At 41.2% G+C, this 25,088-nt stretch overlaps 1 protein-coding gene across 3 annotated transcripts in view; it reads right to left on the reverse strand.

Annotated features, from left to right (window-relative positions):
* LOC129780110 (uncharacterized) overlaps positions 1-23,696 on the reverse strand; it is a 213,577-nt gene extending 189,881 nt beyond the window's left edge. For 2 of the 3 annotated variants that reach the window (XM_055788059.1, XM_055788057.1), the window contains exons 1-2: positions 23,252-23,696; positions 22,359-22,832 (exon numbers count right to left, since the gene is read on the reverse strand). The gene's annotated coding sequence lies outside the window, so the exon portion shown is untranslated. Of the gene's footprint in view, positions 1-21,779; positions 22,319-22,358; positions 22,833-23,251 lie in introns of those variants that run through there. The other variant, XM_055788058.1, reaches the window with a different exon arrangement.
* Positions 23,697-25,088: the final 1,392 nt, after the last annotated feature.

Raw genomic sequence — 25,088 nt, forward strand, 5'->3', positions numbered from 1 at the left:
CGGCGGCGGCGGCGGCAGCAGCAGCAGATGCGGGTCGTTGCGAGATCTCTCGTTGGGAAGGCGCTGCAGCAAAAACAACCAACCATTCGTTCGCCGCCTCACTCGCTTCCCTCTTCCATCTTATCAGCTGACAATCTGTGTAAATATGCGCGCTCTGCCGCCCTGGACTGATTTCAGCGCGCGATATTTGTATTTGTGAACAACATGACGACCGGCAGCACCGGGCAAAGGGCGCATATTGCAGATATTTATCGCGATCGAATTTACCACCGCGTGCGTGCAATTCAACCACATAATTTGCCGAAGGGGTTGCGAGGGAAGAAGAAAGGCTGCTGTTGCGCTGGCAACGGGTCAATTTCACTCACTCACTCTCTCTCTGTCTCTGTCGGTGGTGGTTCGGAGTGGCCGCGTGTGAAACGTCGGGAGGTGGAGGACATGGAATGCTCTAACACGTCATCGATCGTGTTCGAGGTGTGTCAGCAGTTTTCAGAATGTGCAAAAGTTGGTTGGTCTTCTCTTCCTCTGCCTCCTTTACCTCTCCTGTTGCCCAGAACAAGTTTGAAGCTGGAACAGATTTCGATTCTCGTTCACAGCAGCGTTGCTCCAGCTAGAGAACTTTCAATGAATCATGTTTTTACATTGTCCGTAGAGTGTCACTCGCGCGATTCTAGGTCACCGGAACGGCTCTGTAGGAAGTAAGTGTCGCAAGTAACGGAGTGAATTGCGATGTTCGTCACTGTTAGGGCAGGAAAATGGTTGGAACAGTGTACTTTTTTCGTTTTGTTATGCGTGCGATAACAACCGATAGTTCTTACCGAATCCAATTTTGAGGCTAAAGCGTGATTGAATTTACATTTTACTTGCATCGTTATCTTTGTTCGGAATTATGGCTTCTATGAGAAGCACACCGTTTCCATAACCCCACGTTCATTGGTTAGCTTGAATTCAATAGTGACCATTTACCTATCGTTATTATCCTAGATAGTTATGAAAGGATGGTCGATCAGAAGCCGCAGCAGGCATATCGGGAAATGTAGAATGCTAAGAACTTGGTTCCACGAATCTCTATCTCGACCTGTTCACAAAGCTTGTGCTCCTCGGTTAATGATACAATACGCAGACGTAGATTGAAAGCTCTTGGAGCATTTAGGATGCGATTCGATTCTGGGAAAAGTGAAACTTCTTTAATTAAGTATATCACAACGATTAGTTAGAAGGTAATTAGAAGGCGAAGAAAGACAGCAAGGTAAATATAGTTAAGAGGATCGTTAGGAAGATCAACTCAGTACTTTCAGCCACAATGTTGTTACAAAGAATCAATTTATTTAGTGGTAGGACTATTCAGAAGACCGTTGAGTTAACAATGATCCCTCTTCCACTTGTAAAATTATAGAAGTATACCAAAACAACACCCCCACCCCTCCCTAAGAGAGGAGGGAGGAGTATTTAACTACCATAGAACCATTTATTGCACCCTAAAACCTCCACATGCCAAATTTGGTTCGGTTCGCTTGATTAATTCTCGAGTAATGCAGAAATTTGTATTTCATTTGAATGAAAGCCCCCCCCTTAGAGAAGGGGGTGGAGTGTCTAACTACCGTGAAAACATTTATTGGGCCCTAAACCCCCCATATACCTCATTTGGTTTCGTTTGCTTGATTAATTCTCGAGTAATGCAGAAATTGGTGTTTCATTTGTATAGCAGCCCCCCTAAGAGAGGAGAGAGGAGTATCTAACCACCGCAAAAACATTTATTGCACCCTAAAACCTTCATTTGTCAAATTAGGTTTCATTTGCTTGATTAATTCTCGAGTAATGCAGAAATTTATGTTTCATTTGACTGAAGAAATATCCCCCCCCCCTCCCTCATAGAAGGGGGTGGAGTGTCTAACCACCATAGAAACATTTATTGCACCCTAAAACCTCCACATGCCAAATTTCGTTTCACTTGCTTGATTAATTCTCGAGTAATGTAGAAATTTGTGTTTCATTTATATGGCATCCCCCACTTAGGGAGGCTTAGGGGTCTGAAACTATCATGAAAACCTTCGGTGGCCCCAAAAACCCCTACATACCAATTTTCATTTCGATCGGTTCAGTAGTTTCGGTAGTTTCCGAGTCCATAAGAATCAGACAGACAGACAGAAATCCATTTTTTATATAGATAACTAGCTGACCCGGCAAACTTCGTTCCACCCAAAATTTGTTTTTGACGTGGGACTACGTCTAACCGGAACATATAGGGGGTGAAATGAACACCTAAATACAGAACATGCAAGGAAAAATGAAAGATTCCGAATGCTTATAACTCGAACATTTCTTACTGGATCGGAAAGATGTTTGTATCAATTGATAGGGAATATTTCTACACGTCTATCACAATTAATAGAATGTTATTTTCCATGAGATAAACAATTGAATAACTGTAAAATGTCAAGCGCTATCTAAACGCCCTAACTGCCAAGTTTTGATTGGTCCGATTTACGGTTTCCCCAACACAGACTATAAAATCAATGTACATGTGGGAATCCGCTTTGCAAATATACATGCCAGTAGGGGGTATTTTTGTTCCCACCGAGTTGTGTTTCCCTAACACGGACTTCAAAATCAATGTGCCTGAGCAATAGAAAAAGAATAAGCTGCATAGAGAGTAATAGATTCTATGTCCGTTCTATGGTTTAAATTTTAAGTGTCAATTACAATTCGATAGACAGTCGGCTACCTACCAGTTGCCGGCGGTGGCGATGGTGTCCATCATCATTGTCATCGAGATATTTCCGCCGAATGAAAAGTGGAGGAAGGAAGGAGAAGGTCCCACGTCTCTCCGGTTATGCCTACGACATTACCCACCCGTCTTTTTTTGTTATCAATACCTTCAAACATTCACGTTTTCTTACTATGAGCAAGTTCATGGATCCAATCGCAGAACAGTTCATTGATTGATCTTCTATTCGATCCCGTTGAATTTACCTTTTACTATAAAATTCCTAGTATTTCTAACAAAACTCAACATTATAATATCAGATTATTTTCAGACATAATTCTCGTTCAAGATTTTTCAACCACTTGCAAATAACATGTTTCTCCGTTACATGGAATAAATGTTTTATACAGGAAATATGATAACATAAAAACAGCCCTAAATCGGATAATTCCTTCCTCGAGTTCTGCTGTTATCAACACATTCGGCGATACTTTTTTATTGGTATAGATAGAAGAAGATATAGGAGTGCGTTTCAACACATTAAAATCCATTTCCAGTTTCGAACAAAGATCAATTTCGCTAGCGCAAACATCAAATGGATAAATGGACTAACAGTATTTGTTACTATGTAATTGTAGAACATATGGGAATTTAATTTTCCGAATTTTTCCTTTTTCCTTCAAAGTTTTCCGAAAATTTTCAGTTGTCATGTTTGGTGTAATATTTTTATAGGACCCCCTCTTCATTCCAGGGGAGGGAGGGGTGTCATACCATTATAGAAACATTTCTCGTATCCAAAAACCCTCACATCCCAAATTGTGCTTGATTAGTACTCGAGTTATGCAGAAGTTTGTGTTTCTTTTGTATGGCAGCCCCCCTTAGAGAGGGGGGTGGAGAGTCTAACCACCATAGAAACATTTATTGTTCCCTAAAACCTCAATGTGCCAAATTTGATTTCATTTGCTGGAATAATTCTCGAGTAATGCAGAAATTTGAGTTTCATTTGTATGGCCCCCTCTTAGAGAGGGGAGTGGAAAGGTTTCATTTGCTTGATTAATTCTCGAGTAATGTAGAAATTTGTGTTTAATTTGTATGGCAGCCCCCTCTTAGAGAGGAGAGAGGGGTCTCAAACTATCACGAAAATCGTCCCCGGCCCCAAAAACCCCTACATACCAATTTTTATGTTGATTGGTTCAGTAGTTTCCGAGTCCATAAGATTCAGACAGACAGACAAACAGAAATCCATTTTATATATAGATAATTTTGCTAAAATCAGATCGGATATTCATTCTACACAATTAAAAGTGTTAAAAATGACCTCTCCTCTTTTTTTCATCGTATTCGATAAGAAGTCAAACTTGTTGCGTAGACCAAATAGGTTGCCCTATGCTGAAGTACCTTCCAGCTGCAGTAAAGTCTACTGCAGATTTTGACGATGCATAGTTATAAGGAATCATCATACCTGTTCCTAAATCCAAAGGGAAAACATATGATATCAGTGATATATACAGGGGAACTCCGATATAACGTACCCTCGTTATAACGTACACATTTTTAATGTGTCAATTTTTTTTGGAATAGGTACGAAAGTTTCATGTCAATCTCACAGGTTCAACAAAGGCCACTTAGTGCCTAGGGTATAGGTTCCCGAATTTCGATTAGAGCATTGGAATTTCCGTAAAAACAATTTATCTGTGTATTGAGCATTGGGATCAAGCTGTAATAGTCTCGTGTTCGAAACCATAACCAATAAGCAAGACTTTCATATAAAATATGCATTTTTGCATTACATGTTCTACAATATGGCTTGAGCACTTGTGCTGAAGAAAAAAGGTGCAAGCGATCGTTTCAAGCTTTGATTCAATTAGAATCCGGAATCACTGTTCATTTTATAGCAGCGATCGTGTAGTAGGCTAATCTCAAATCTTTTGACAGCAAATTGTTTGGAAAACCTAACGTTGATCCGTCCGTGGAACATACGATCAGAAGCTGAGGTCGGAGCTTTTAAGATAATTAACGCAATCCCGGTACCTCCGGCCTACGACATCGCCACAAACACAACTCTTATCGGAGTATCATCCGAAAAATCCATATGCGAGAAGGTTCAATTCCTGTGCCTGCAAGCAACCGAACAGGACGCTGAAGCCAAATCTGGTGGCCAAAGGACGCGCTCAAAAGTTGTGCAATGAGATTTTGACGAAGTACGAAAGATGTATGCTGATGGATTACGAAACGTACGTGAAGATGGATTCTGGACAGCTCCCAGGCCTGAAATTCTATAAGCCCACTGCTAGGGAAGATGTTCTCAGCAAAGTTGAGTTCGTTTTCGCTGATAAATTTTGTAAGATGTTCTTGATTTGGTAAGGAATTTGCAGCTGTGGACAGAAGTCTAAGGTTCTCGTCACAAAAAAAGGCAATGAACTCGACATGAAGAGATCGTGGAATAAAATTGCCGCAGAGGTTGAGCAAACCGCAGAGAGAGAGTCCAAACTCTGATGAAGGGTACGGAAAGGCAAGGAAGAAAAATACAAAAATTCTAAAAAAAAAATTGCAATATGATTTGAATAGATGTTTGGAGAACTCCGAAGTGGTCCAGACGCCATTTGAAGCTATCCAATATTTGTTGATGATGTACAAAAAAAATAAGATTGAACGAAAATCTTATCGTTTCGGTCTAACTCGCATTCCCGTTATTTGTTGCATTACTTGTAGATCATTTAAAAGAACAGACGCCTCCATCTAACACATCGTAATGGAATCTTCAAACATTGATTACAATACTAAAGAACTGTTCATAACATCACGGATCGCGATATCAGATCTCCGCCTATACCGCATCGCTTACGTAGGTCAGCAGTTCTCTTGCTTCCTGTGAGAATATGTCACAACATCAGGCTAGTACCACGACAGTCGGAAGATTCTGATTTTTTCTCAAGACAGTTTCGAGTATCCAGGCATCCAACAGAGAGTAGTGTGTTTAATTCTCAACTACTCTGCAATTCCTTAAATGATGGGGTGTTTTATTTTTAATCTGTACAGTTTACGGCATTGTTAGCATCGGTAGTTGTTTCAGCATCGCCGTTGATTATTCCGACAGGTTTAAATTTGCGCTCATGGATAAACATGCCATATATGTTGATACTATACAGGGTGTCCATTAAGTTCGAATACAATTTTTCATCGTTGTGTAGGTGCGCACCATGTATTGTGGATTGGTGCCAGTTTTAGCCTCATATATAGGCTAACCGACACGGTGTCGACTTGCTGTCATTTGTTGTTTGTTTACCGCGCACGATGAAGGAGTGCCGCGACGTCGTAGTAAAGCTGTTTGCGAGAGATGAGCGACCCGACGACATATTCCAGCTGTTGAAACCATACGGGGTGAATCGGAATTTCATCTATACCACCATCCGTCGATACCGGGAGACGGGCTCGGTCAAGGAACGTGCGAGATCCGAGCGCCGCGTTCGTCGAGAACACCAGAGGCCATCAAGGTGGTGAGGGAGTGGGTTCGTTGAAAAGTGAAACCGCTCGATCCGGAAGACCGCAGCTAATCTGTATGTGTCGATCGGGACTGCCCACACCATCATGACGAAGGACCTGGTACACAGGTCGTACAAGAAACGCAAGATTCACGGGGTAACGAAGGCTACAACGAAGAGAGGCTGGACAGAGCAAGAAGTTCGTGTTTCCGGATGAGAAACTCTTTGTCTTGCAACAGCCGCATATTGTCCAAAATGATTGGCTGTGGGCGCCGACGTTGGTCAGCATCCCCCGTTCCACATAAACATCCCACGGTTCCAGAGCACAGCTCTGGTAATGGTTTAGGGGTCGTACCCAGGCAAGGGAAGCTCCTACTGGTGCGTATCAAGAAAAACGTGAAAATCAATTTATTATGTAAATTGAAAATAGTACATTTTTCATTATAAGAAAAAAGGTTGAAAAATCGAACATTTTTTTTAATGAGGAGGTAAAGTGACAGATGACCTGTGTGGGACAAAGTGGTCACTCGCACATATCAAGCTAGAAGAGATAGATTTATGCGTGTTTTCTTGGCCAAATTTGTTTGAATCATTATTGAAATAGTAGGTACATGTATGAAATGAGCTAGGCCTATTCACCTAGAAACGTAATTGAAATTTTCTCATATGTACAAAAATGTAGTAGGAAACCCATAACGTTTTTCAAAATGAGGCTTAGTTTTGGTTGGGGTGGAATATTTTTCCTGGGTCAAAACCACAAAAGGGACCTCTTTAGGGGCGGTCCACATACCACGTGGACAGAAAATGTACGATTCTAGACACCCCCCTCCCCATCCGAAACCAAAAACCAAAACCAAAAATGAAACCAAAAATGACGAGGTTTTTCATACTACTGACACATTATCTTTCGCGAACGTTGTTTCGAGAAATCCCAAGATATCAGAAAAACGTAAGGCTGGTCCTGTTATTATTGTTAAACCGGTAGAGTCGATTCAAAGTAACGATAGTACCTGAAATGAAATAAAGAAAAAACTCGATCCAAAAATACATAATGTCCGCTGCTTTCGAAACGGGAAAGAAAGCTCGATTATTATAGAGTGTGCAACAGTAGAAAAATGTAATTCGATGAAATCCGATATTGAAAACAAATTAGGTGAAAAATATAAATCTGTTGTCCCGAAACCATTAAAACCAAAAGTGGAAATTTTGGGAATGTCTGATCGGTATTCCTCTGATGTTTTATAGACTTGTTGAAAAGTCAAAATGAAAATATCAGGATAGGTGACGGTAATGTGGTTACTACCTATGAGAATCCAGGCTTCAAGTACAATAAATATAACTCAGTGCTTGAAGTTGACAGTAGTCTTTCAAAAAAAAGAAGTCTTTCAAAAATTTAATAAGCGCTGAAAAAGTCAACATAGGATGGGATCCCATAGTAGAAACATTCAATGTTATTAGGTGCTTCAAATGTGGAGAGTTCGGCCATATAAGTAAAAATTGTCCAAATGATGAAAAATGTTCTAAATGTAGTAAGCAACATTCCACATCTGAATGTTGATCGATATCGACCGAATGCGTTAACTGCCGAAAAATGAATAAAGAACGTAAGCTAAATTTGGACGTCGGTCATCCAGCATATACAGTGCGAGAAATTCCTATAAGCGCACATGTATATTTTGGCTGTAAGATTAACTAGATATATATTTCCAAAATATTTTCATGGGATTTAAATGACCTTCGAACATCAAGTTTATCTTGCCAAGAAAAGTCCCAATCCTATTCTCAACAGTTATTCAGAATGAGAGAAACGTGTTTTCAAGGTAGAAATACTTATAAGCGCACATCAGACTTTATTTTCAAAGAACGATTTATACATGAAAATGACAGCCTTACACATCTCTCCAACTCACGAACTGTTGCAAATTGCCGTCCACCACTGTAGACTCGCCTTGCCAGGATTTCCCAGAGATTCTCGATGGGATTGAGATCCGGGCTACGAGCTGGCCAGTTCATAACCTGAATGTTTCTTTCGGAAAACCATGACAATGATTTCTTGCTTACGTGAATGGCAGCATTATCGTGCTGGAAGATGAAGTTGTCGTCCATAATGTCTTCTGTAAATGGCACCAAAACACTGTCCAGTAGCTCTACATAGTTGTCGGAGTTCATCCTTGTCGAAATAGTGGCGATAGGAGTCTTCCCTTTTCTTGAAAACGCAGCGCACACCATGAGACTTCCACCACCAAAATTCCTGCTCAACTTCACTTCGGGATTTTTTCGTAGATCATGCCAATAATACGCGCAGCAGTCGGGACCATCAAGATTGAACTTTTTCTCGTCGGAAAAGATTACTTCATCCCACTCTGCCTTCCAATCCATGTGCTGTTTAGCGAAATCCAATCTTGCTTTAATGTGCCTTGGGGTGAGGTTTGGTTTCTTTGCCTTCTTCGTGTAAGCCAGATGTCCAGATCCTCGCAAAATTTGGGAAACACGTCGTTTGGATATGGGAAGGTCCAGTTCTTGCTTTATTTCCGAAGCATTAAATTTTCCAGTCTCCCCAAGCTGAATGATGCGGTTCCGGTCGCGGTTTGAAATTTCGCAGTTACCTTTATTCTTCCTTCTGATGCCATATTTTGGGCCCTTCTTGAAAAAATTCCGGACCACTGTTTCTCCTCTATCGATCCTCTTTGCTATCTCCCGGTTGCTTAAACCAATATCCTTCAATTCGGTTATTAATCTCCGCTCAGTTTCGTCCAAGAACTTTCCTTTCGGCATCGTGCTTCAAATTCAATTGTGCTACTTCACTGCTTAGCTGATTGTGGTTAACTCGTTCTCACGTTACAACCTTACCAGGATGTGTTGAAAAATGACCAAGATGTTTACATATTGGTGGGAAAATATTTAAAATGCTAGTTGCGCTTATGAGAATTTCGCACCATAATTTTAAAAAAGTTTTAGTAAAAAAATATGTTTGCACCAATGATGACTTAAACAACAAAGTTAGTACACATTTAGTCATTAGGAAATCACTACGTAAAAAAGGAATGGTTTTATCTACTATATATCTAGAATTTTCATAAAACCCAGGTGCGCTTATAGGATTTTCCCCCACTGTAGTACAGACTGCCCAGTTTATAGAAACATTATAGAAAAGAGGAAATCTATCATTCGGTACGAACAATAGCAAACAACGACAAGTGCTCGAAGTAAAAGCTCTAATATTCTGTATTTCAATATTGCTGGGTTGCCTACACACTTCAGTGAATTGAAACTAATTGTAGGTAACGAACGTCCATCGTTGGTATTTCTCACAGAAACTCATATATAGGTGCGGAAGCTTTCTACCAATACTATATTTTGGGTTATAGCGCTGTTTTTTGCTTGTCGCACTCCAAACATACTGGAGGGGTTGCTATGTATATCCAGGAATCAATATGTTTCAACATTCGGTTCAACGAAGCGATTGATAACAATTGGTTTTTGGGTATAGTTATCGAGAGAGGCATTCAGATTGGAAATTACGGACTATTATACCACTCTCCCAGTTCTAGTGACCAGCGTTTTATTTAAAAGTTCAAATGGTTAACTGGTTAGATCATTTTTTAAATTTCAGTGGAATTAATATTATCGCTGGTGATTTCAATATTAATTTGTTTGACGACCTAAACTCTTCCCAATTGAAGTGCCTGATGAATTATTTCGGATTAAAACAAACGGTTTTTGAAGCTACACGAATTACCCAGTACAGCAAAACACTGATTGATCATATTTATACAAATTTCGACACGGTTCAATCATTTACCGTTGATGAACTGAAAATAACCGATCATGAAACTATATTTATTAATTTCCATGATACTAACTGAGAAACAAATGATAGAGTTTTGACGAAGTGCTGGAAGAATTATTCGAAGGAGGCTCTGTGTGCGCTTGTAACTAGAAGCTTGGATTCTTATCCGGTATCGGGTGATTTAGAAACCAGGGCATCTTTTCTTACAGATTCTCTGCGAACATGTACTAAAAAACTAGTCAAACTTAAGTTAGTCGAGACTGAAAACACGAGCTTTTGGTATTGTCTTGACTTAGTGCGAATGAAACGTACGAGGGATAGATGTTACAAAAAGTTTCGTAGAACTAATAGTGCTATCGATTGGCGTTATTATACAGTTGCTCGCAATAATTATTCGAGATCGTTGAAAAAAGCCAGAACAGATCATATCCAGAGAAAGATCGATCAGAACAAAAATAATACAGTAACAGTTGTGGAAAATTTTAAAAAGGTTGATGAAATCTAAAAACAGTTGCCCGCGATCCATAACTTTCGAGAATTCAGTTATAACATCAGAAAACCTATTAGCCAATAAGTTCAATTCATATGCTCCCTTGGCCGAGTGGTTAGCGTCATAACTAACATGCCGGGTGTTCGGGTTCGATTCCCGTTCTGGTCGGGGGAATTTTTCGTCAAAGAAATTTTCTCCGACTTGCACTGTGATCACGCGTATTCTAGAACTTGCCACTCAGAATGCATTCAATGCGTGTTATTTGGCATAGAAATCTCAACTAAGTACTAATAAAAATGACGGAAGTAATACTACGTTGAGACGGCGAAGTTCCTTTAGGAACGTTAGTGCCATTAAAGAAGAAGAAGAAGTATTTCACATATCAAAAATGTAATATAAATGGTTAAATTGTAATGAACGAAGTTGTTTTTAACGAATTGTGTTTGCGTATGTGTATGAAAGAATGAACTGCCATCTTCGTCTCAATGATAATGAAGGATTTTTTGTATGTTTATAGAAATGAAAAGAGAAAAAAAAAGAAAATAAAAAGTAGTCTACATAAGTTTGAGCACGCGCGCGATAATGCAGCCATGAGAAATCTGAATTGTGATAGCGAATGGAACATGGTAGAGTTTGATCTAATTGTGGAATTGGATATGTTAGTTTCGTTAAAAAGAAGCACAGCTATGATTGGGATTCGTTTAAGATCGAGGGAACGACCATTGTCAAGTAAAGAAGGCTCAATAGCTATTTCTGAAGGATCAAGACAACCGTCAGAATGAAGGGATAGGCTACAACCTGAAATTCATCCAACGGGTCAAATGTTCGATTAAACTGAAGAGTTCATAGTCTGACAATTTTGCCTGACTTACAGTGAACTCAGAAGAAAAAAAAATCTATAACTGTTCCTGATAATGCGTATACATTCAGCATCTCGAAATTGTTCAGTCATTTCGTTATGAGTTTACGAAATGGTCTGCAGTTAATTGCTCTACTCTCATTTGTGCGAAGCTTCCGTTTTACCAGCATCCCAAGATAAAAAAAAAGTCGCAAATTAACTCAACTCCTGATCACACTTTCTTAAAGCTTACGCTTGTCGAATGTTCACAAATGCTACGGTAAGTGTGTTTGATAGTTTCAACCACGTGGTTGTCGAGCTGCATTTATTGGAATTTATCGACTGATTGTTTGTAAGAAGCTCATAACAGGAACGTCAGACCACATGCCTCCTCGACAATCTGGCAAGCAATTTTGGAGTTTAACAGGGATGTGCTGTTCCTGACATAGAAGATGACCTTTTGCGGGTGAGGGCTGACTTTGGGAATAGATAACGGTTTATGTCGATTATCCCAAGAATTTCCCATTCAAAATTGTTGTAAATTATAAGACTTTTCATCGCCCATCACGATTTTTTACAAAAACGGCGTTTTTTAACGTTTATAGAACGACTCGCAAATAAAGATTTGATTAATTGAGTTTATGGAACCCATACGCCGTAGCAATTTTCTAGCTGCACCAGATGCTCAGGGACGGTGGTTTTTGGATATTTGTAGTGAATCTGTTAATTGATCTGTCGTGTACCGAATATTATTCTTAATGGATTCCTCGATTACATTGACATTGATGGCGTCACGAACTTTCTGGTCTAACCCATAGAAGAGTATTTCACAAATTACCACATTTCAATAGAGCGCAATAAAGAACTTCGCTGCTAGTAACCCCTCTTCAACGATACGAGCCGTGCACCTTCAAAAGAATTTGTTGTTCGTCTTCCAATTTTGCAAAACCTTGGAAGTTATGAAGAGATGGAAACGAAGTGGTTTTTGTATCATGAACAAAAACTGGATTAAAGCCCGCATCTAAGGGTGGGTTTAGACTAATGATATACTAATGTGAAGAAATATGAAGTGAAGGATTCATCATCACGTGGCTGCGTAAGCTATTCTTGCGCTATTGTGTTGTCTCCGTAGCGCGTAGCCTCTGTCTCTCCCTGATTAGGGCAGTAGAGCGCATTATTGGAACAACTTATATATTAAGGTACACATATTTATTATTAATATTATTATTCAATTCATTTGTTCATTGTTTGATATTATTATCATAATTTTTTTTTTTTTGCTATTTTTTTTTAAGATTATTGTTAAAATCAATAATAATTTAGAAATAAGACAGAAATTTTTGTAAAATGGAGAATAGTGGAGGATCTCCAGAGATGGAGATCTCCGATAATGAATCTCATATAAGATCTGGGAAAAACATAAACGAGTCCCTCATAAGGAAGGTAATTCTTCTGGGGACGAATCCGCTCATCCTACCAAGCCCCCCTCTAAGAAAATTGCAAGCCTCCCTTCTCAACCCACTGTTACTTCCACTCCCCCTCTCCCATCATCGATTTCGCTTCCCCCTTCTGATGCTTCCGATCCAACCCAATCCTCGTCCTCGTCCTCGTCTTCCCCCTCTGTTGTCTCCGCTCCACGTGTCAGAGTTTATCCAGAAGATGCACCTGGAACTGGCCCTTGGGTTGTTTTCCTCCGGCCAAAACCGAAAGGAAAAAACCTTAACGTGATTCAGATCATGAAAGATCTGGCCAGATACACTTCTGTATCTGAAATTCGCAGGGTTAGACCAAACAAATTGCGAGTTGTCGTGAATGAACGGAAACACGCAAACGAGATTGTTGCTGATCAACATTTCACTCTCGAATATCGAACATTTATTCCCTCCCATATCGTAGAAATTGAGGGGGTGATAACTGAAACGGGTCTGACGAGCGAACAAATAAAAGCAGAAGGAAAAGGCAAGTTCAAGAAGCTCCCCTCAATGGAAGTGAAAATCTTGGACTGTCGCCAACTCGGGAAACTTTCCCATGATGGGGACCAAACTAAATTTACGCCGTCCAACTCGTTTCGAGTCACCTTTGCTGGTGCCGCCCTCCCTGACTACGTTATGGTGGACAAATTGAGACTACCTGTGCGACTCTTCGTGCCAAAGCCCATGACTTGCAACAAATGCAAGTCAGTTGGTCACACTTCGGATTATTGTGCCAACAAGGAGCGCTGTGCCACTTGCGGAGAGCAACATGAGGGGAAATCCTGCAGTGCGACTGAGCATAAATGTCCATATTGCGGGGGATCCCCACACGAGCTCTCAGTTTGTGAAAATTACAAGAGTCGCTGGGAGAAACAGAAGCGCTCTTTGAAGGAACGCTCGAAACGCACTTTTGCGGATATTTTAAAGGGCGCTTCTCCACTGGCCCAACAACAACAACCAATCAACACACAAAATGTCTTCGCCACGTTGCCCGTTGACGAAATAGAAGCGGACACAGCTAACGGGGGCACACCGTTCATTTTCCAAGGGAATCCCCGGCGCAAAAATGTGACCACTCCCAAAGTTCAAGAACAAGCCCCTCCGGTGATACCCCCTGTTAGCATGCCTAAAAAATCGAGTGCAGCGGACAAGCAAAATCAGGTTCCTCCTGGTTTCCGAGGGAATAATTCACCTTCGAATGGCCCAGCACTCGAGGGGACATCAAAAACCCCAACTGTCCCTGTTATTCCGTCCAGTTCAACTTCCCAATCGGGATTTATAAAGTTGTCTGACCTTTTGGACCAAATCTTCAAGTGTTTTAATGTTTCTGACTCCATCAGAACCCTTGTCATCTCAATGCTTCCAGTATTAAAGACAATTTTGCAACAATTGATGCAAACATGGCCCCTCCTTGCAATGATTATCTCTCTTGATGTCTAATTCAAATAGAGAGGTCGGAGATATCACTGTTTTACAGTGGAATTGTCGTAGTCTTATCCCTAAATTGGATACATTCAAAATTTTAATTCATAACTACAATTGTGATGTTTTTGCTCTGTCCGAAACTTGGCTTTCTTCGCGAGATGATATCTCTTTCCACGATTTTAATATTATACGCTTGGACCGTGATGATAGATACGGAGGGGTGCTTTTGGGGATCAATAAGTGCCACTCATTTTTTAGAATTGACCTTCCACCTATTGGAGGAATCGAAGCTGTTGCTTGTCATGCAAACATCAGAGGCAAAGACCTCTGTATTGTCAGCTTGTATTGGCCTCCGAGAGCTGTGTTTAGCCGCAAACAACTTGATGACATGTGCTCACTCCTTCCTGAGCCACGATTGATCTTGGGAGACTTCAACTCTCACGGAACTGCCTGGGGGGAACAGTACGACGACAATCGTTCATTGTTGATATATGACCTTTGTAACAGCTTCAATATGACCGTTTTGAACACTGGGGAAACAACACGTGTACCTAAACCTCCTGCTAACCCAAGTGCTCTTGACCTCTCGCTTTGCTCGAATTCACTATCGTTAGATTGCAAGTGGAATGTAATCCAGAACCCCAACGGTAGTGATCACTTGCCAATCAAAATTTCCATCACCATTGGGTTGAATTCTTCTGAATCTATAAACATGGCATATTGGCCTCACAAGACACATTGACTGGAAAAAATATGCAGACGCGATTGCTCTAGCCATCAATTCCAGAGATGGTTTACCTCCATTGGAGGAGTATAACTTCCTTTCTCGTTTGATCTATGACAGCGCGGTTCGCGCTCAAACGAAACCCATCCCAGGCTCTACTATTCGTCGAAGGCCTCCCAATCCATGGTGGGATAGCCAATGTTCCAAGCTTTATCAGGATAAATCGAACACATTCAAAGCTTTTCGGAAACGTGGAACCATTGAAAATTTTCAATCGTATTTGGACCTTGAAAATCAATTTAAAAACTTAATCAAAGGGAAAAAACGTGCTTATTGGCGAAATTTCGTGGGAGGTTTGTCACGAGAAACGTCAATGAAAAAATTATGGAAAGTGGCTCGAAACATGAGAAATCGCTCTTCAACGAATGAAAGCGAAGAATATTCACATCGGTGGATTTTCAATTTTGCACGGAAGGTTTGTCCTGATTCCGCTCCTGTGCAAAAAATTGTTCGAGATATACCACAAGGTAGGTGCGATCTTGATTCCAAGTTTTCGATGGTAGAATTCTCTCTTGCTCTGCTCTCATGTAACAATTCTGCTCCAGGATCGGATATAATTAAATTCAACTTGCTGAAAAACCTCCCTGATGTGGCGAAACATCGCTTGTTGAATTTATTCAATCGGTTTCTGGAGAATAATATTGTTCCAGATGATTGGAGACAAGTACGAGTTATAGCTATTCAAAAACCAGGAAAACCCGCGTCCGACTTCAATTCGTACCGCCCAATAGCAATGCTGTCTTGTATACGGAAATTGTTGGAGAAAATGATCTTGTTTCGCCTTGATCGATGGGTTGAAACGAATGGCCTACTCTCAGATACACAATATGGGTTCCGCAGGGGCAAGGGGACGAATGATTGTCTTGCGTTGCTTTCTTCAGAAATTCAAATGGCTTACGCCGAAAAAAAACAAATGGCTTCAGTATTCTTGGACATAAAGGGGGCCTTCGATTCTGTTTCAATAGAGGTTTTGTCAGACAAATCACACTCTCGGGGTCTGCCGCCTCTATTGAATAATACGTTATATAACTTGCTTTGTGAGGAACATTTGAACTTTTCTCACGGAGATTCGGCAGTAAGTCGGGTCTCTTACATGGGCCTCCCCCAGGGCTCATGTTTAAGCCCCCTTCTGTACAACTTCTATGTAAGCGACATCGACAATTGCCTTACACAAAATTGCAGCCTAAGACAACTTGCAGATGATGGAGTGGTGTCTGTCGTAGGACCAAACGAATCCGACCTGCAAGGACCCTTACAAGATACTTTGAACAATTTTTCAACCTGGGCCATTGGGCTAGGGATCGAATTCTCCACGGAGAAAACAGAGATGGTGTTTTTTTTTGGAAGCATAGACCAGCAAAACCAAAGCTTCAACTTTTGGGTAAACCGATCACTCATGCTATGTCATTCAAGTATCTTGGGGTCTGGTTCGACTCCAAATGTACTTGGGGGCCCACATTAGGTATCTGAGTAAAAAAAGACGGGTGGGTAATGTCGGGGACATAACCGGAGTGACGTAGGACTATACAAAGTTATAAAAAAATCAATTTGTGTTTTATTATTATTTTGGATATTATTTTAGAATGCATTGAACTGTATTTCGTAAACTCTTTTTTGAAAGGTTTAATGGCCCTGATAAGCGCCGTGTTTTATGGAATGGTTCCAATTTAGAAAACTTAGTACTCGTGGTTTTGAAAAAAACCATTTCGAACGCCCTCGATGCCGCCTTGTTCTAGATTTGCCACCAAAGCAGATTGTATAAAGAACAAACTTTTTTCTTCTGCTACCTGATGCCGTTTTGCGATTGCGTTTGCCACTCGCCACTCGCTGCAACTGCCTGTTGTCTTGATGTCCACCGAACCGAATGTGTTCTGGTCTGAATGCGGGTTTTCTTATCGTCGCGAGCAGCTTTGCCAGCTAATTCGATCACTTCGGCGGCCGAAACTATATAACGCCGGCTAGGTGGACTGGCGCACTGGTACTAACGCGCTCGGCCTAGCTACCCTTGCGGAGAACTCCAGATCAACACGGTTCAAGCGGGATTTTGCCTTTCCCTTCACTTTTCCTCCTTTACCATGTCCAGACATGGCTGCTTGGGTTGGTTTGTTGATGTGTTGTGATGCGAACCGATGTGGTGTACGGTTTGAATGAGAATGATCGTTACGGAAGGAAGGAAGGTATTGTATTATAGAGACTTTAAACTTTTGCAGTTCATTCGTCTCTAGCCTTGAGAAAGGCCCTTTGAAAACTCTACTCTACTCTACTCCAGCGCTACCACCTCCGCCCTCTTGCCTTGAGAAAGGCACTCGATCCCTCGTCCAGCAACGATGTTGTCCAGTCGGTGTCCACACAAAGAATGATCGTTACGGCAGCGGAGCGGGGATTTTTAAGCTGACTGGCTGGCTCGAGAATTACGCATGTGTGAGACTGCGACCAATGTTTCGTTCATTTTTTCTTTTTCCTTTCCAATCGTGCTTCATTCTATTTCGCTGCTGCTCTGGTTGCCCGTTTTGGTCGGTACGATTTGAGGAGCACATAATGGACCAATCAAAAATGGGCACATAGTGCATTTGGACAATGCTTGATATTTCACAATTATTCAATTATTTATCTCAAGAAAAATGAAATGTTATTCGTTATGATAGATGCGTAGATATATTTCCTATCAATTGATGCAAAAACCTTTGCGATCTATTGAGAAATGCTCGAGTTATAAGCGTTCCAAATCTTGCATTTTTTCCTACTTGTTCAGTGCCTAGATTTTCATTTCACCCCCTATATCTTCCGGTTAGACGTAGTCCTACGTCAAAATGCCAACAAAGAATAAACTTTCTCCGTACAATTACTGGCACCTGGTGGGGAGCCCACCCAGAAGATCTTATAATGTTGTATCGAACAACTATTCTTTGTTTTCAATCAGCTGCCAAAACACACCTCATTAAACTCGAGCGAATTCAGTATCAGTATCGGAAATTTTGAGCAGCTGATCGAGCTAAATTTTCACTCCGGATTCATGAGTTCATATCATGAATTCATCTCCATGCAGGTTGATCCTTCTTCGTATATTCCCAACCGTGTTTGTTTTCCTGACTACATCAATTCCTCTGTGCATTTTGATCTGTCCATGAAGCAAGATATCCATGGATATTCAGATTACCAACGATCGAGGATCGCTCCAACGATCTGCGTTTGTGGCCAAGGTTATCACGACATCGAGCACATTGTTTGGTCGTGCGAGGTGTATCTGGTCGCCAGATCGAATTTAAAAAACTCCCTTCGGGCCCGAGGAAGACAGCCCAATGTGCCGGTGAGAGATGTGTTGGCTCGGTTAGACCTTGATTACATGTCCCATATATATGTTTTCCTTACAGCTATAGATCTTCGTGTGTGATTGCCCCTACATCCTTATACCCTCCTTTCCTTCCTTTGCGGGTAATTCGTCCCCTTGATATAAATAGTAGAATAAGTTGAAATGTAAATACACTATAGATATACGAATAGATTTATAAATTGAGTGTTCATCAACATTGTTACAATTTCCTTATATCCCATCCTTCTCCTAAAAATATGTCACCCTTCTAAACTCGAGTACACCGCGAGTAATCGGTTTTCCACCTTACTAACCATAGATGTAAGAAAATTGTTTATATATATATATAGTTTTAAAATTATATTTAAGAATTCGGCTCCTTTAAACTTAAGTAACTGAGCCTGTAAAAATAAACGAATTAAAAAAAAAAAAGTAGAACTGCATCCAACTTTAGTGATTTCTCACCAGTGAGAAGTATTTTTTTTTGGTTTTGAAACGGGCCAGTCGCCACATGCGGTATTTTTTTCTGAATTTTCATTTGTTCATAAAATTAGTTACAATCATCTGTTTCCAGTCAAATATGCGCCGTTTTGTTCGATAACTTGTTCCCAACGAGATGCCAACTTCATAATACCCCTGGAAACTGTATCGGGTCCATAAACTGCACAAAATTTATTGGCAGCTTGAGATGCATTTTTGCCTTTGTCATAGTAATACTGTAAAATATTAGGCTGTCAAAAAGGTCCTGCGGTATTTCCGCGAGGTGTTGTTGTAAGCGCGTAGTTCTAGTTGTATTCATTGTATCGAGTCATACTATAGCTTGTTCGAAAGGTATTTTTATAATATAGTCCTTGACATTGTTTTGTTTGGTTAAGTCGTTTGTGAGTTAGTGTCGCAAAAATGGAGCAAAATAAAGAGAAAATCCGACATATTTTACAGTACTACTATGACAAAGGCAAAAATGCATCTCAAGCTGCCAATAAAATTTGTGCAGTTTATGGACCCGATACAGTTTCCATTTCCTCCGCACAACGATGGTTTCAACGTTTTCGTTCTGGTGTAGAGGTCGTCGAAGATGCGCCACGCTCCGGAAGGCCTGTCGTCGAAAATTGCGACAAAATCGCTGAATTAGCCGAGAAAGACCGGCATAGTAGCAGCCGTAGCATCGGCCAAGAGCTGGGTGATGACTTATCAAACCGTTATTAACCATTTGAAGAAGCTTGGATTCACAATGAAGCTCGATGTATGGGTGCCACACACGTTGACGCAAAAAAACATCTTTGACCGTATCGACGCATGTGAATCGCTGCTGAATCGCAACAAAATCGATCCGTTCCTGAAGCGGATGGTGACTGGCGATGAAAAGTGGGTCACTTACGACAACGTGAAGCGCAAACGGTCGTGGTCGAAGCCCGCTGAAGCGGCTCAGACGTTGGCCAAGCCCTCATTAACGGCCAGGAAGGTTCTGCTGTGTGTTTGGTGGGATTGTCAAGGAATAATCTATTATGAGCTGCTTCCCTATGGCCAAACGCTCAATTCGGACCTGTACTGCCAACAACTGGACCGCTTGAAGGTAGCACTCATGAAGAAGAGGCCATCTTTGATAAACAGAGGCCGCATTGTCTTCCATCAGGACAACGCCAGGCCACACACTTCTTTGGTGACGCGCCAGAAGCTCCGGGAGCTCGGATGGGAGGTTCTTTTGCATCCGTCGTATAGTCCGGACTTTGCACCAAGTGACTACCACCTATTTTTGTCAATGGCGAACGAGCTAGGTAGTCAGAAGTTAGCCACAAAAGAGGCCTGTGAAAATTGGCTATCCGAGTTTTTTGCCAATAAGGAAGCGAGCTTCTATAACAGGTTCATTATGAAGTTGGCATCTCGTTGGGAACAAGTCATCGAACAAAACGGCGCATATTTGACTTAAAACATATGATTGTAAATAATTTTATGAACAAATGAAAATTCAAAAAAAAATACCGCAGGACTTTTTTGACAGCCTAATATGTCGGATTTTCTCTTTATATGTCGGATTTTCCTCTTTTCTTTTTGTAAAATATGTCGGATTTTCTCTCGAAGTCCCCATCTTGCGAGGATAAGGAACCGAGGCGGCCCCAAGCCGGCGAGATGACGCAATCCGAGTCGACCGCCGACCCGCCGTCGGAAGCGGCGGTCTCTCTCAAGCAAATCTGTATTCTATCGATTGCCTGGTTAATTTGAAACCTCGGAGACGATTCTTCAGTTTGGTCCGACCGAGCATTAGCGAGCGTCGTACGGGATACGTTTGCCCGGTTAATTTTTGCTTTAAAATATGAGTGACCCTCTGGTGGCATTCATACGTAAATACCGCAAATTCCAAATACACATTTTCGTAGCACTAAAAATAAAAACAAAACATTGCAAACAACAAGCCAACAATAGTACAAAAGATAACTGAGTGCCCGTGCGAAAAATAAAATTGCTATCTATCGAATTTCGGCTCCGGTGACGCTAATACGTAAGTACCGAACTTTTTGTAGCTTGCGTGAATGCCACAGAGTACATGTTACCTCAGTGGAATTCCGTCTAAAATTATGATGAGAATCGCCTTTTTTCGTTGTCTTCAGAGGGTTGGTTGGAAAATTCTTGAATGCAGAAATGACATAAGGAGACAGAATTTCCTTCACGACAATAACTTGTGGTATTTTAGCTAAAATAGGCAAACTTGTCCACTACATCGGGCTCAATATCTTTGATAACAAAATTAATACCAACAGAATGTATGTCCCTTCTGTCGTGAACCAGATTTACTGATCCTATGTAAACGCACGAAGTAAGAGTATGGCCTATAGATTCCTCCAGGGCGAATCCCATTTTTTGTGAAGTTAAATCTTTCGAGAAAGTCAACACAGTTCTTCCGGTCGCGAAATAAAGATAAGGAATAAACGGAAGTCACATTGCCCGTTTCTTGCGCAAGGACGCCGTGGATCAATCTAGTTCCGCAGTAAACTAGTTCCTGTTCCAGGCGATAACGTTATGACAACGTCCGGCCGATAGCGCACCATTTAGAACTGGATTACTATTTGTATCAGATTTTCAGTTAACAAACTGAACGGTTTATGCTCAACAAAAGTGTCAAGAGCGCCACGGTTTGTTTTGTGTTTTTTGCTCCAGCTGCTTATTCCGATAATGAGCCAGCATACACACAATATTGGACGTGTGCGAATAACCAAAACCATCTCGGAAATGAAAAAAAAAACAACCCGCAGAGAAACGGGAGGGAATGGCGACTTCTTGCAAACGAATTGTTGACTGAAAAACTCCAGCGAGATATGGGTGTGAAAATGACGTCATAGGAGAGGATTATCGCTTGTGGCTGGTAAGTAACAAATCCAAGCCGGGGTAGATTAGAGCAATCCATTGCTGAATGAATTACACAATTTGGATTGCGTCGTGCGAATGTTGGGAGAAGATTAGTGATTTCATAATGCCGAAAAAAACAAACCTCCGATCTCGTTGTTGTGGTGCATCAAATTCTGTTGGGTTCCCCAAAAACCTGTAAACGCCTTCGTCTCATCACAACGTTCTATTGGCGGACAAAACCTTCCCCCATTTGCTTGGGGCGAACCGTTTACTGGGGCATTGACTGTTGTGTCATGTTCGCAGCCCAATTTTGTGTTCCAACAAGAACTCACTCACGTTGGTATTCTCTCGGTTAACACACAACGTTGTTATTAATGTGTGTTCGTGTTATGCGCTTTCGTCTCACCGCTTGCTGCTTCGCTGCTGCTTTTGCTACTGTTACTACCACTTTGTTGCTGCCTGTTCAGTATCCGGAAAAATGACGTTCAACAATCACAGTTTACTTTGAAACACTCCACTTCAGTTTCTGCTGCTAAATGCCGTTTTATCGAATCGAAAGCTTAGCAATCACAATTGCCTTGCCGTATGGTTTCAAAACAAATGCACACTTTTTTTGACAGATAAGCACGTCTTCCCCCGTCTCACCCTGCGTAATATGGTTCTTGTTCTTCTTTTTTATTCGATTTGACAGCCATCCATAGAGGGACAAGGAACAACTCACCTCGTTTTCACTTTTCGATGCCCAATCCTGACAGATTCGTCTGTTTCTGCCCAACTCTAGCTCGCACTCCAAAACACCCCTTTACTTTTGCTCGATCGGCAGCTATCCTTTTTTCCCGACGTTCGAAGCAGACCTTCGCGGCGTAAAGGAAATACGTGTACGGTTTTTTATGAAAATTACACAAAACAAAAAGATTTCTTATCTATCAAATTTATAGCCATTCTTCTTGCTTCTTTCACTCTTCTGTGCACTCGTTTTTCGCCTTTTTTTCTTTCTTTGATTCACTGACTTCTCACTGCATTTTTGCTTCGTGCTTTTTCTACGCTTCTTATCTCCTTTTCCTTCTTTCTTTTCTTCTTCTCGCTATCTGCTTGTTACCGATGATGATGTTGCCCGTTGTCCTCTTTTCATTCACTCACTCACTCGCTTTGCTTAACATGCACACACGAAACCGCACTTTGACACCTCTTGGTTCTGCCAATAAGATCCACAAGCGTTGCCAGAGAATTCAGACGGGGCGGCCAATCGTTTGGAGACGTCATATGGAAGAAAGAAAGGAAAAACATTGTTAGCGATCTATTTCTCATATTACAATGAAAAAAAATAAGTCGAAAAGAATTCCCCTTTTACAGTAAAAACGGCTAATAACCTACGCAATTCTTCACCCGAACGATTCGTGGAAAGCTGAACTGATTCTCCACTCTAATTTACCCTCAATATCCATTCTAGCAGGTGAAACAATCCTTCGCCGTTCTTCACCGAAAAAGAATTTCACGTCCCGCAGCACTGTTTTTTCGGGCTTCCCTTTGTCTTTCTTCCGCAACAAAACCCCATTCCCTTGCTAAAATCGAGAAGAAAAAAAAACCTAGCCTAACCAACATGTTCTCGCTCACCTTCTCACTCGCGCCGACGGCAAACGGATCATCCAGCGAATGCTCCCGTCTCCTTCGCTCTGGTTGGGCACGAAAGGAGGAAAAAAAACCTCTCCCTGCTTTGCTACTACGACGTTGCGTCCATTTTAGACACACGATTTTTCCCCGGGATTCGCCGCGATTGCCGTGCCGTAAAACGGGTCTATCCGCCGCATCGGAAACCAGCACCAGCGCCGGAAGTGTATCCAGCGACCGCGGCCGACCTATTCCGCGCACCGTTATCCGTCTGTTGTTCCGCGACACCACCGGGAATAGCGAATCACTCTTATGCGACACTCGATAAAATAAGGAAAAAAAAAGTATGTTGGTTATATTACAAAAGCGCACACACGACGACGGACTGCGATGATGATGTTCCACCACTTCTTCGCTTTTAGATTTCCTCGCCACTACTTTTGACTTTTTGCCCTGTCTTGACGGGACCCATGCTGTGGCTGTGTGCGTGTGGTGTGCGGCTCCGGATCGCGAGTGTATCGTAATGTTTAGACGAGACTGAAGCTGGCTGCGGTTTGGCTGTCATCGGCATGCGATTGCTACTAGTGATGTTCGACTTTTCTAATTAATCACTTAACTGTTAGTTGATGATTCGTCTTGAAATTTATGATGCGAAAAAGATTATAGCGCATTTTTAATAAAAAAAAGAATCATGAATGAAAGTCAATTTTTCCGTATCATTTGCAAAATTTTTTTTTGGCAATCTGTGAAAAAATATCAAACGAATATTGTGTTCTACAATAACTCTATCTTATAATGACGAGTTTTAGTGGGAATATCGGAAAATGTATAAAAAAATGGGTAAGTAAGAGTCAGGACCACAAGATTTCATCCAAATTTTAACAACTAATAACAGCTTGCTAATCTGGTAATAATTCGTTTGCCTTGCTAAACCGATCTCCAGACGTCGACAATATACATTTGTCATCGCGGATAGATATGATGAATCAGATAGATACATGTTGGGTGTCAAAAACGATCCAATGAAAAATGTCAAAATGTGATATCCTCAAAAAAATCATGCGTGAGAAATAATTTCCATTGGACAAAGAGATGATAACGCTGACTTTGAAGAACCTAATGATTTTTATTGACGTTGGACTACGTCTTTCATTTCTATACCGGGGTGTAAAATCAAAGTTTCGAAAACGAAAGCGTTACGCCGGAGACCGAGATTTTGAGCGTTAATAGCTCCTAATCATCCGAACGAAATTGCATGATAAACACATCATTCGAAAGATAAAATGTCTACGCGTTATATACCTGTTACTTTTTCATCCAAAAACTTGTTTCAATAGCCTCAAAATTGTTTTCAAAACAGGCTATTGAAATCACCAATCGGTATATAAGCGAGCGCCGCTCGGAAATCCACTCAGTTATAATTGAACAGCGATTGGAACATGTTGTCGCTGTTGTGATGAAGCTAGCTTCGTTTATCATGAAAGCGCTGATGAACGGTGTCACCAAGAGCCTGTTTGTGCACCTTAGGCCAGAAGGGAATCCATCAGGAGGAGAGTGATGCCACAAACGGTTCCGCTTCAGATATCGGAGCAACCACCATACACACACATACACACGCGGAACTATTTCCGTTTGGTTGCCATCCAGCGTCGAGAAGATTCCGGAAAGATGTTATCGTTGCTGAAAAATAATCTGCCAGTTCCTCTGGGAATTGGAAAAAACATTTAAGCGAAAAAGTTTATTTTGATGTTTTCTAACCGTATAATACTGCGACCAAATACATTTGGTTTTGTGACCTTTCAATCAAGTGCAACGAACAGGTGGTTACCGAGTTAGCATTAAC

The sequence above is a fragment of the Toxorhynchites rutilus genome, chromosome 3 (genome assembly GCF_029784135.1).
Source record: "Toxorhynchites rutilus septentrionalis strain SRP chromosome 3, ASM2978413v1, whole genome shotgun sequence".
In the NCBI taxonomy this organism is placed as follows: Eukaryota; Metazoa; Arthropoda; class Insecta; order Diptera; family Culicidae; genus Toxorhynchites; species Toxorhynchites rutilus.